This window comes from Lactuca virosa, chromosome 4, assembly GCF_052849685.1.
Source record: "Lactuca virosa cultivar CGN04683 chromosome 4, Lactuca_virosa_CGN04683_v6, whole genome shotgun sequence".
Taxonomy (NCBI): Eukaryota; Viridiplantae; Streptophyta; class Magnoliopsida; order Asterales; family Asteraceae; genus Lactuca; species Lactuca virosa.
In genome coordinates this window covers 206,426,038-206,435,263 of record NC_136429.1, presented here as the reverse complement: position 1 = coordinate 206,435,263, position 9,226 = coordinate 206,426,038, and the positions used below count along the sequence as shown (strand labels likewise).

The window sequence follows — 9,226 nt, the reverse complement described above, 5'->3', positions numbered from 1 at the left end:
GAGCTTCCGAATGCATCTCCTGCGTCCTTTTGCTTCCTAGCATATCTTTTGGACTGAAAATACAATTTAAACACAATTAAACACCTTTTGTCCATAATGTGGAAATAATTAGTGAAATAATAAGGAAAATCTACACTAAATATATAGCTAAATATGCACATATCAAAATACCCCACACTTGACTTTTGCTTTCCCCCATGCAAAACTGAATTTTAGCACACTAATATTTCATAAGACAATCCCAATCAAACCCAGCCATTATGTCAAGACCGCAATGCATGCATTTGTGTCTAAAGTTTTTCCTAAAGACCCCCCTCAATTCTAAATACTCACAATCCTCATAAACACTCGCCCACTTCTTTTGAACAATGCTCATTTTATGCATCCCTCCGAATCCATCCGCAGAAAACCTCCTAGCCTCAAGGTATTTTTGGTTGAGCAACCCAAGCATACATAACTAGAAAATTACAATTTTTTTCGATACCAATATGGAGCTATATTTAGAGTTCTTCACTTCCTTGATAACTTGATCTTTATTTATTTGAATTCACCAACTTTTAGTTTTTGATATCTTCCACTTTTGAACTTTGATCTTTTGATCTTCACTTTAATTGCTCCAAAATTCTTACAACTTCTCTTGTAATTCTCTCTCTTTTTTTTACATGTATCTCACTTTTTTTTTCTTTCACTCAAAACCCTACATGCTTAAGCAGGGGCACTCAACTTCAACCTTTATTGATTAAAGATAAATATTTTCTTGGATACATTTCTGGTACACGATGCTAAACATATTGCATCCCTCAAACTATGTGAGTTTATGTTTTTGTCCCATGATTTCACTAGAATAAAGGGGGCCACAAATGCACTATAACGTGTATAGGCTCAACTAAACATTTGGGTCTTCATGCAATCACCAAACATAAGAATAGCATGATTCCTAATTGCTTTTTACCAAATTTTCTAAATTAAGTCCTAGCAATTTTATGCAAAATTTCAAAATTTTAACTAGTGTAATAACCAACCCCCTACCCCATACTTAAATTATGCAATGTCCCCATGGCATGTTATGCATGAAAAAGAGCGTAAAAGTAAAGAGAGAATTGGAACAAACTCCCCTAGGATAGCAGTTGCGAGGTTGATTTTCTTCTTTGAAAGCTCCATCTTTAATTGACTTTAAACATGGGAACAGCTCATCCATGTCTTGGGTGTCAAATCTCGTGTGGTACAGCTCTAAATATGTAGGAAAATAGTCTCGAAAAATCTTCGGGAATTAACCTTTAATGAATATAAGTCAACCTGTATCATATGTGGTCAGAATCCAAATTTTGATAGTGGAATATTGACTGACTCGCCGAGTGAATACGGCTGCTCGACGAGCAGAAGGGCTTTTAGCATAAAAGTCGTGGTTTCGAAATAGGACTCGCCGAGCCCAAAATATGCACTCGGCGAGTACATCGTTGAGTGATAAATAAATATTCTGCTTCTGAGTCCGTTCCTGATGTGGTTGGGTATGATAATTTAGTGCCTTTCCTTTATTTTGCTTTAATAAGCAACACTCTTAAACCCTCTTTGATAACAGACTCGACCTTAAACTCAAAAATTGCACATTCTCTTCTAGACCCGACCCTTACTCTAGCCTTGATATTTGAGACTCTTGCATGCATCCTAGCCTCGATCTGAAAAGAAAAGAGCAACCACAAGTGATAAAAACAAATTCCTACTTTATCATCCTAAAAGCAAATAAAAATTCAAAACACAAAACAAATAAAAATTGTCTTCAAACAACCAAATAAAACCACAAAAATATCAATCGTCATCTTCCTCCTCATTTCCTCCTGCTCCACTCCCACTAGCTTGGTTCCTCCTTGCTTGCACTCTTTCCTCCCAACTTGGCACATAGGGGAATCCGGGTCCGGGCCTTGGTGCGATATTCATTTGTTCAAATAAATAAACAAATGACTCGTTGTTATAGTTCATGCTTCTCCCAAGGTCGTCTTGGTACCTTCTTGCTTCAATGTTGTACCAATCCATGGGTAACTCTTCATCCACCGGAATAACCGGTGGGTCTTCCCGAGCTTGCTCCCTCCTTTGCCTTACCCTTCTTCTCGGCTCCTCCGGTACTAACACCTCATCCGCATTAGGGATGCTAAAATGCCCCCTACCAAAATCCTCCACGATTCTTGCCCTCCTAAACAAAGTGGTGCTGAATAGAGGAGTAGGAATCATGGTCAATATCCAAGTTGCCCCTTGGTCCAAGATACCATATGTTCTTGCAAGCTTCGTAACAAACATTCCCCCGTTCATTTTTGAAGTGATCCGCTCCTTCACCGCCCCCTATGCTAAATATTTTGCCAAGCAATATGGCACGTTGCAGAAAACATCGGGAGTGATAATGCTCCACATGTAGAAAATGTCAAGAGTAGGGACCTTATCGTCATCCTTTCGCATGTTAATAGTACTTGCGATCAGACGATGTATCAAGCGGTGAATTGGGGAACGGATACTCCCCTCTTGAGCAGATGATGGAATGTAGACTCGGTTGGCGATTGTGTTCCACCAAGTCGATGCAACCACTTCCTCGGGTAAGTCTTTGTGACAATGTTCTAGGAATGTTTCAAAATTTTCAGACATAATCACATCTTGATCATAAATCCCTATCCTCCATGCGAGCTCTGCAATGCTGCATTGACGCAGATCCCCTCCAAGACAGAAAGTAATAGTGTTTGGATTGTAGTAGTCACCACCACCTCGGAAGGAAATGGTAGCAAAGAACTCCCAGCACAATTCCTGATAAACAGGCTCTTGAATCTTAAAGAGTCGGCTCCAGCCATCACAAACTATTGTCGTCCCATCATTGTTGAAAGACTTGACCAAATAAGGGGTCAACTCTTCCTCCAACCCAGTTTGACCAATCCAAGGCCAGTCAATATCATTGGGGACATATATTTCCTTGTGCCTTAACGATTCCAGCTTGTTTTTTGCGCGAGCAAGTGAAGGCTTGGAGGTTATTTGTGGAAAAGTTAACCATGGGAGGTCCCCATAACCACCTCCCCTTGAACTTTGTCCCCGTCTAGACATAATTCCTGCAAGACGGAATCAAGAAAAACACAAACAAAACACAAATCAGTTAAGACCATCAAAATGTCTGAGCATCTGTGACCCGGACTCGACGAGTCCACGAACCGACTCGGCGAGCAGGACGAACTGTGCGAGTCCAATCCAGTCGGGTGAAATTAACCGTTTGATTCCATAAATTAATCCAGGGGTTTGCTTCGGAATGTTCACTAAGCATGAATATATAAGAAATTTTGTCTATAACGTCCTAATTTATCAAGAAATCGAAACCCTAAAATCCAAGTTTAGTCAAAATCGGGATTTTTCAGAAATTAAGGATATAATTCCATCAAAGGTTGAAACTTTTAAAAGATTAAGAGTGAAAATGGTTACCTTTTAGTTGGATTTGCAAGGAAACGAAAGAAATCAAGATGAGAGCTTGAGAGAACCTTGCTCGTCGTGTATGGGTGGCGGTTGGATGAAATGTTGAAGTGTTTTACAATTAGGGGAAAAACCCCTTTTACAGAATGTGAAAAAAAATAATAATTATTTTTTTCGGGTAAATACGTGGACTCGCCGAGTAGATGTACCTACTCGCCGAGTAGTAACGCGATTCCGCGTTTAATCGGGATTTCTTAAATGGACTCGCCGAGTAGGTTTAGGGACTCGACGAGTCTTTCATTCTGTTTGATAAGAATTTTAGTTTTTTAAATTGTATGCCACCAACCCCACACTTGAGCATTGCTTGCCCTCAAGCAATCATCATAAGCTCAGAAGAAGATTGATAAAAAAGATCCTATGAAAAACTAGAATAAAAAAATGAAAAATCAAGGAAAAAAAAGCAAACTCTAAACTCGGGTTGCCTCCCGGAAGCGCTTCTTTTTAAGGAGTCATTAGCTGGACTCCTTCCCGCTTTAAGTTTCTGTAGTTCCTCCTAGAAGCAGCCCTTCTTCAAGACCTTCATCTCTTGGAATTCCTTCTTCATATCTCTTCACTCTATGACCATTAACCTTGAAAGGAGTTCCATCTCTCGATATAAGCTCAATAGCTCCATGAGGAAAAACTTGCTTCACTATAAATGGCCCATCCCATCGTGTCTTTAGCTTGCCCGGGAAAAGTTTGAACCTTGAATTGAAGAGTAGCACCTTTTGTCCTTCATGAAAGTCCTTATTACCCTTTAATCTTTTGTCATGCCAATTCTTTGTCTTTTCTTTGTATATCAAGGAACTAGTGTAGGCCTCATTTCTAAGCTCTTCAAGGGCATTCATTTGCATCAACCGGTTGGTTCGAAGTTCAACCAAATCAAAATTGCACATCTTTAGAGCCCAAAACGCTTTATGCTCTATTTCTACCGGTAAATGACAATTTTTTCCATATACTAACCTATATGGTGTAGTACCAATAGGTGTCTTGAAAGCTGTTCGAAAGGCCCAAAGTGCATCATCTAATTTATCCGACCATTCCTTTCAATTTCCTCCAACCGATCTTTCTAAAATCCTTTTTAACGCCCTATTCGTCACTTCAGTTTGCCCACTAGTTTGTGGATGATAAGATGTGGAGAACCTATGATATACCCCATATTTTTTCAACACTTTGGCTAATTGATCATTTGCAAAGTGAGTGCCCCGGTCACTAATAAGAGCTTTAGGAACTCCAAATCTTGAGAATAACTTTTTTAGAAATCGCACCACCACCCGAGCACCATTAGTTGGTTATGCTTGTGCCTCCGCCCATTTACACACGTAATCAACCGCCACCAAGATATATTTATTCCCTGTGGACATTGGGAAAGGTCCCATAAAGTCAATTCCCAGCACATCAAATATTTCACAAATTTGAATACTATGTTGGAGCATTTCATTTCGGGATGATATATTCCCCGCTCGTTTGCATGAATCACATTATTTGACAAATTGGGCAGCATCTTTGAAAATTGTGGGCCAATAAAACCCAATATCAAAAATCTTCCTAGCCATGTAGTGTGCTCCATGATGTCCCCCGGCGGGCCCACTATGACAGTGTGCCAAGATTTCTCGACTTTCTTTCCCGAATAAACATATTCTTATCATTCTGTCTGCGCAGCTTCGGAAGAGATACGGCTCATCCCAAAAGTAGTACTTGATTTCCGAAAAGAATTTCTTCTTTTGTTGGCGGGTTAAGTCTTTTGGAATGTATTTGGTTGCTAAGTAGTTAGCTATATCCGCGAACCATGGCATTTCTCCGAATACTACTAAAAGATATTCATCGGGAAAATCGTCTCCAATCTTGTTTTCTTCCAACTCCTCCAAATACGGGTTCTCTAATCTTGACAAATGGTCGGCAGCTACGTTTTCCATTCCCTTTTTATCGCGTATTTCAATGTCAAACTCATGCAAAAGTAAGACCCAACGTATCAATCGGGGCTTAGCATCTTGTTTAGTAAAAAGATACTTTAGGTCCGAATGGTCGGTAAACACTATGGTCTTGGATAATACCAAATAAGGGCGGAACTTATCAAAAGCGTATACCACAGCTAGTAGCTCCTTCTCGGTAGTAGTGTAGTTCTCTTGAGTTGGGTTCAAAGTTTTGCATGCATAGTAGATCGGCTGAAAATGCTTGTCAACTCTTTGTCCCAAAACAGCTCCCACCGCATAGTCACTAGCATCACACATTAGCTCGAAAGGAAGATTCCAATTTGGTGCTATCATGATAGGGGTAGTGGTTAACCTTTCCTTTAACAAATGAAATGCTTCATGACATTCCTTGGAAAAATCAAATGGGGCATCCTTTAAGAGTAATTGAGTCAAAGGCCAAGTAATCTTTGAAAAATCTTTAATGAAGCACCGATAGAATCCCGCATGGCCAAGAAAACTCCTTACCCCTTTTACATTAGTTGGAGGGGGTAGCTTAGCTATTGTGTCCACTTTTGCTCTATCCACTTCTATCCCTTTCCTTGAAACTTTGTGACCCAACACAATTCCTTCTTTCACCATGAAGTGGCACTTTTCCCAATTAAGGACAAGATTTGTCTTCTCACATCTAGCTAGCATCAAGTCCAAATTAGATAAGCAATCTTCAAAAGATGACCCGAATACCAAGAAATCATCCATGAAGACCTCCATAAACTTCTCGATCATATCATGAAAAATGGCCATCATGCACCTTTGGAAAGTAGCTGGTGCATTGCATAACCCAAAAGGCATGCGTCTATATGTAAATGTTCCACTTGGGCATATAAAAGTGGTATTCTCTTGGTCTTGTGGGTCTTTTGGAATTTGAAAATACCCCGAAAACCCATCAAGAAAACAATAATATAAATGGCCGGAGAGTCTTTTGAGCATTTGATCGATGAATGGAAATGGGAAGTGATCCTTGCATGTGGCATCATTCAATTTTCTGTAGTCAATGCAAACACGCCACCCGGTTACTGTTCTTGTTGGAATTAACTCGTTATTTTCATTGGCCACCACCGTCATTCCTCCTTTCTTTGGTACCACTTGCACCGGACTCACCCATGGGCAATCGGAGATTGAGTAAATGATTCTGGCATCTAGTAGTTTAACCACCTCCTTTTTCACAACCTCTTGCATGTTCGGGTTAAGTCTTCGTTGGCATTGTACTACAGCTTTAGCTCCATCTTCTAAGTTAATATTGTGGGAACAATAAGCTGGACTAATTCCTTTTATGTCTATAATTTGCCATGCTATAGCACCTTGCCTCTTCCTTAGTACACCCACAAGGCTTTCTTTCTCATGTTCGGCCAAATCAGCAGCTATAATTACAGTTTTTGTTGGCCATCTTCAAGAAACGCATACTCCAAGTGATCTGGTAGTGCCTTAAGTTCAATTTTCGTGTTCTGAATGTTGAACACGTCGAGTACAGTGAGGGGACTCGTCGAGTCCTTCATAAAATCCGCGACTGATCGGGTTCTTCGGATGGACTCGACGAGTCTGTCGAGGCGACTCGGCGAGTCGGGTGTTCTGCACTTCTGATTAGCTCATTATACTCAGCTTCCTCGAGCAGTCTTTCTAATTCCAGCAGGTCTCTTTCCACATCAAATTCTTCTTCATGTGTGACGGTGGACTTGTTTGGCTCATCTTCGTTCCATTCCTCCATCAACTCTTCCAACATGTCAACTGAAAATGTTGTTTCATCGCTATTCCTTGGATGTTTCATGGCTTGATCCACTCCAAAAGTGATTGATTTGTCTCCTACCCGAAGGGTAAGTTTAGAATCTCGCATGTCAACTATAGCACTTGCGGTGTTAAGAAAAGGTCTTCCAAGTATTATCGGGACTTGAGGATCCGCTTCCATGTCTAAAACTATATAGTCCGCGGGAAACACGAACTTATCAACCTTCACCAATAGATCTTCACATATTCCTCTTGGGAATGTGACCATTTTATTTGCTAGGTGAATCGCCATTCGAATTGACCTTGGCTCCGGAAGATCTAATTTCTTGAAAAATGAGTATGGCATGAGATTTACACTTGTCCCTGAATCCGCCAATGCATAAATGGTAGCTAAGTTTCCAAATTGGCAAGGCAATGTTAAGCTTCCCGGATCACCCTTCTTCTTAGGTAGTTTGTTCAACATGGCAGCTGAACAATTCTCATTTAGGACCACTTTCTTCACCTCTTCCATCTTCTTTCTATTAGTTAGAAGCTCCGTGAGGAATTTGGCATATTTAGGCATTTTTGCAACCGCCTCTATGAATGGCATATTAATCTGGAGAGCCTTTATGTGTTCCAGAAACTTCTGGTAGTCAACTTCATTTTTTTCTTGTCTAGCTCGATCCGGAAAGGGAAGTGGAGGCTGATATGGCTTAACAGGAGGCTGGCTTTTCTGTTCAGGTGGGGGACTGGTCGAGTCCGTAACGTCGACTCGGCGAGTCGTATCAGGATTCTGTGATTCTTCAAGATCTTCTTTATCCTCTTGCACCAGCTTAGGATCTTCTTGCTGAATAGGGGTCAGAGGAGTTATAATCTTCCCACTCCTAGTTGTCATGATATTTATGTGTGCACCTTTCGGGTTACTTTCGGTATTACTAGGAAGTCCACCCGATCTTCTCTCATTCACTTGTTGAGCAAGTTGCCCCAGCTTCTTTTCTATGTTAAGAATAGATGCTTGCTGATTCCTAAGCAAGGCTTGTTGATCTTTCATCATAAGTTGGTGTTCTCTCAACATATTTTGTTGATCTTTGAGTGTAGCATCGGCATCATTATGTCTTTTCTCGGATGCGGCCACGAATCTTGTAAGCATGTCTTCCAAATATGATTTCTTTTCAGGCACCGGTTCCTCCTTTTGATAAAATCCTCTCTCCTTTTGCTTATACTTTTCCTCCTTTGTCATTTTGTACTCATCATAAGGTAGCCATTCTTTCTTTGGTTTTCGCCAATTGTCTTCAAACCTATCACCACTTGAATAGCACACTTGCACCTTCCGATTCCCGTTCTCGTCAAGATCACAATCTTTAGTTAGATGAGGTCCTCTACAGTTTTCACAACCCACTCTAATGGCGTGGATGGATTGGTCCATCTTAGTCATTCTTTGATCCATGCTTTCCAATTTTGCCATCATTGCTACCATGTCATCAGTAATAGAGTTCACCGCCCCTCGAGTCAAGTCATTTCTTGGGTTATGATATTCTCTAGAGTGTTTAGAGAATTCTTCAATTAGGGCCTTTATCACCGGGGGTGCTTTCTTTGTGAGTGGTCCTTGCGAATCAAGGAGTTGCCTAGTTGTCACATTTACTCCATCATAGAAAATGGAGACTTCTTGTTGGCTGTTTAGATCGTGATGTGGGCAATTCCTTAGCAAGCCTTTGTACCTTTCCCACGCCTCATATAGTGACTCTCCAGCTTGTTGTTCAAAATTAGCTATGGCTTTCTTCAACTTGGCTATTTTTGAAGGAGGGCAAAACTGGTCTATGAATTCTTCTTTCATTTTAGCCCATGTAGTGATGGATCCTGGGGGAAGTGATTTCAGCCAATCCTTTGCAGCTCCCTTGAATGTGACAGGTAGCATACGAAGCAAGACAGTGTCGCGAGCCACATTAGGGACATTGAAGTAGTCGGCTATGTCATTGACTTCGTTAAGATTCTTGTATGCGTCTTCATGATCCTTCCCGTAGAATGGAATCTCCTTAAGTTGAGCAAGTATGTGACCTTTAAGTTCAAAGGTGGCAGTTGCA

The 9,226-nt window shown here is 40.7% G+C and overlaps 1 non-coding gene across 1 annotated transcript; it reads left to right on the top strand.

Moving 5' to 3' along the window:
• Positions 1-8,824: 8,824 nt before the first annotated feature.
• Positions 8,825-8,931, top strand: LOC145110366 (small nucleolar RNA R71). Its single transcript, XR_013709747.1, has one exon. It is a non-coding gene; the product is annotated as a small nucleolar RNA R71 (small nucleolar RNA).
• Positions 8,932-9,226: the final 295 nt, after the last annotated feature.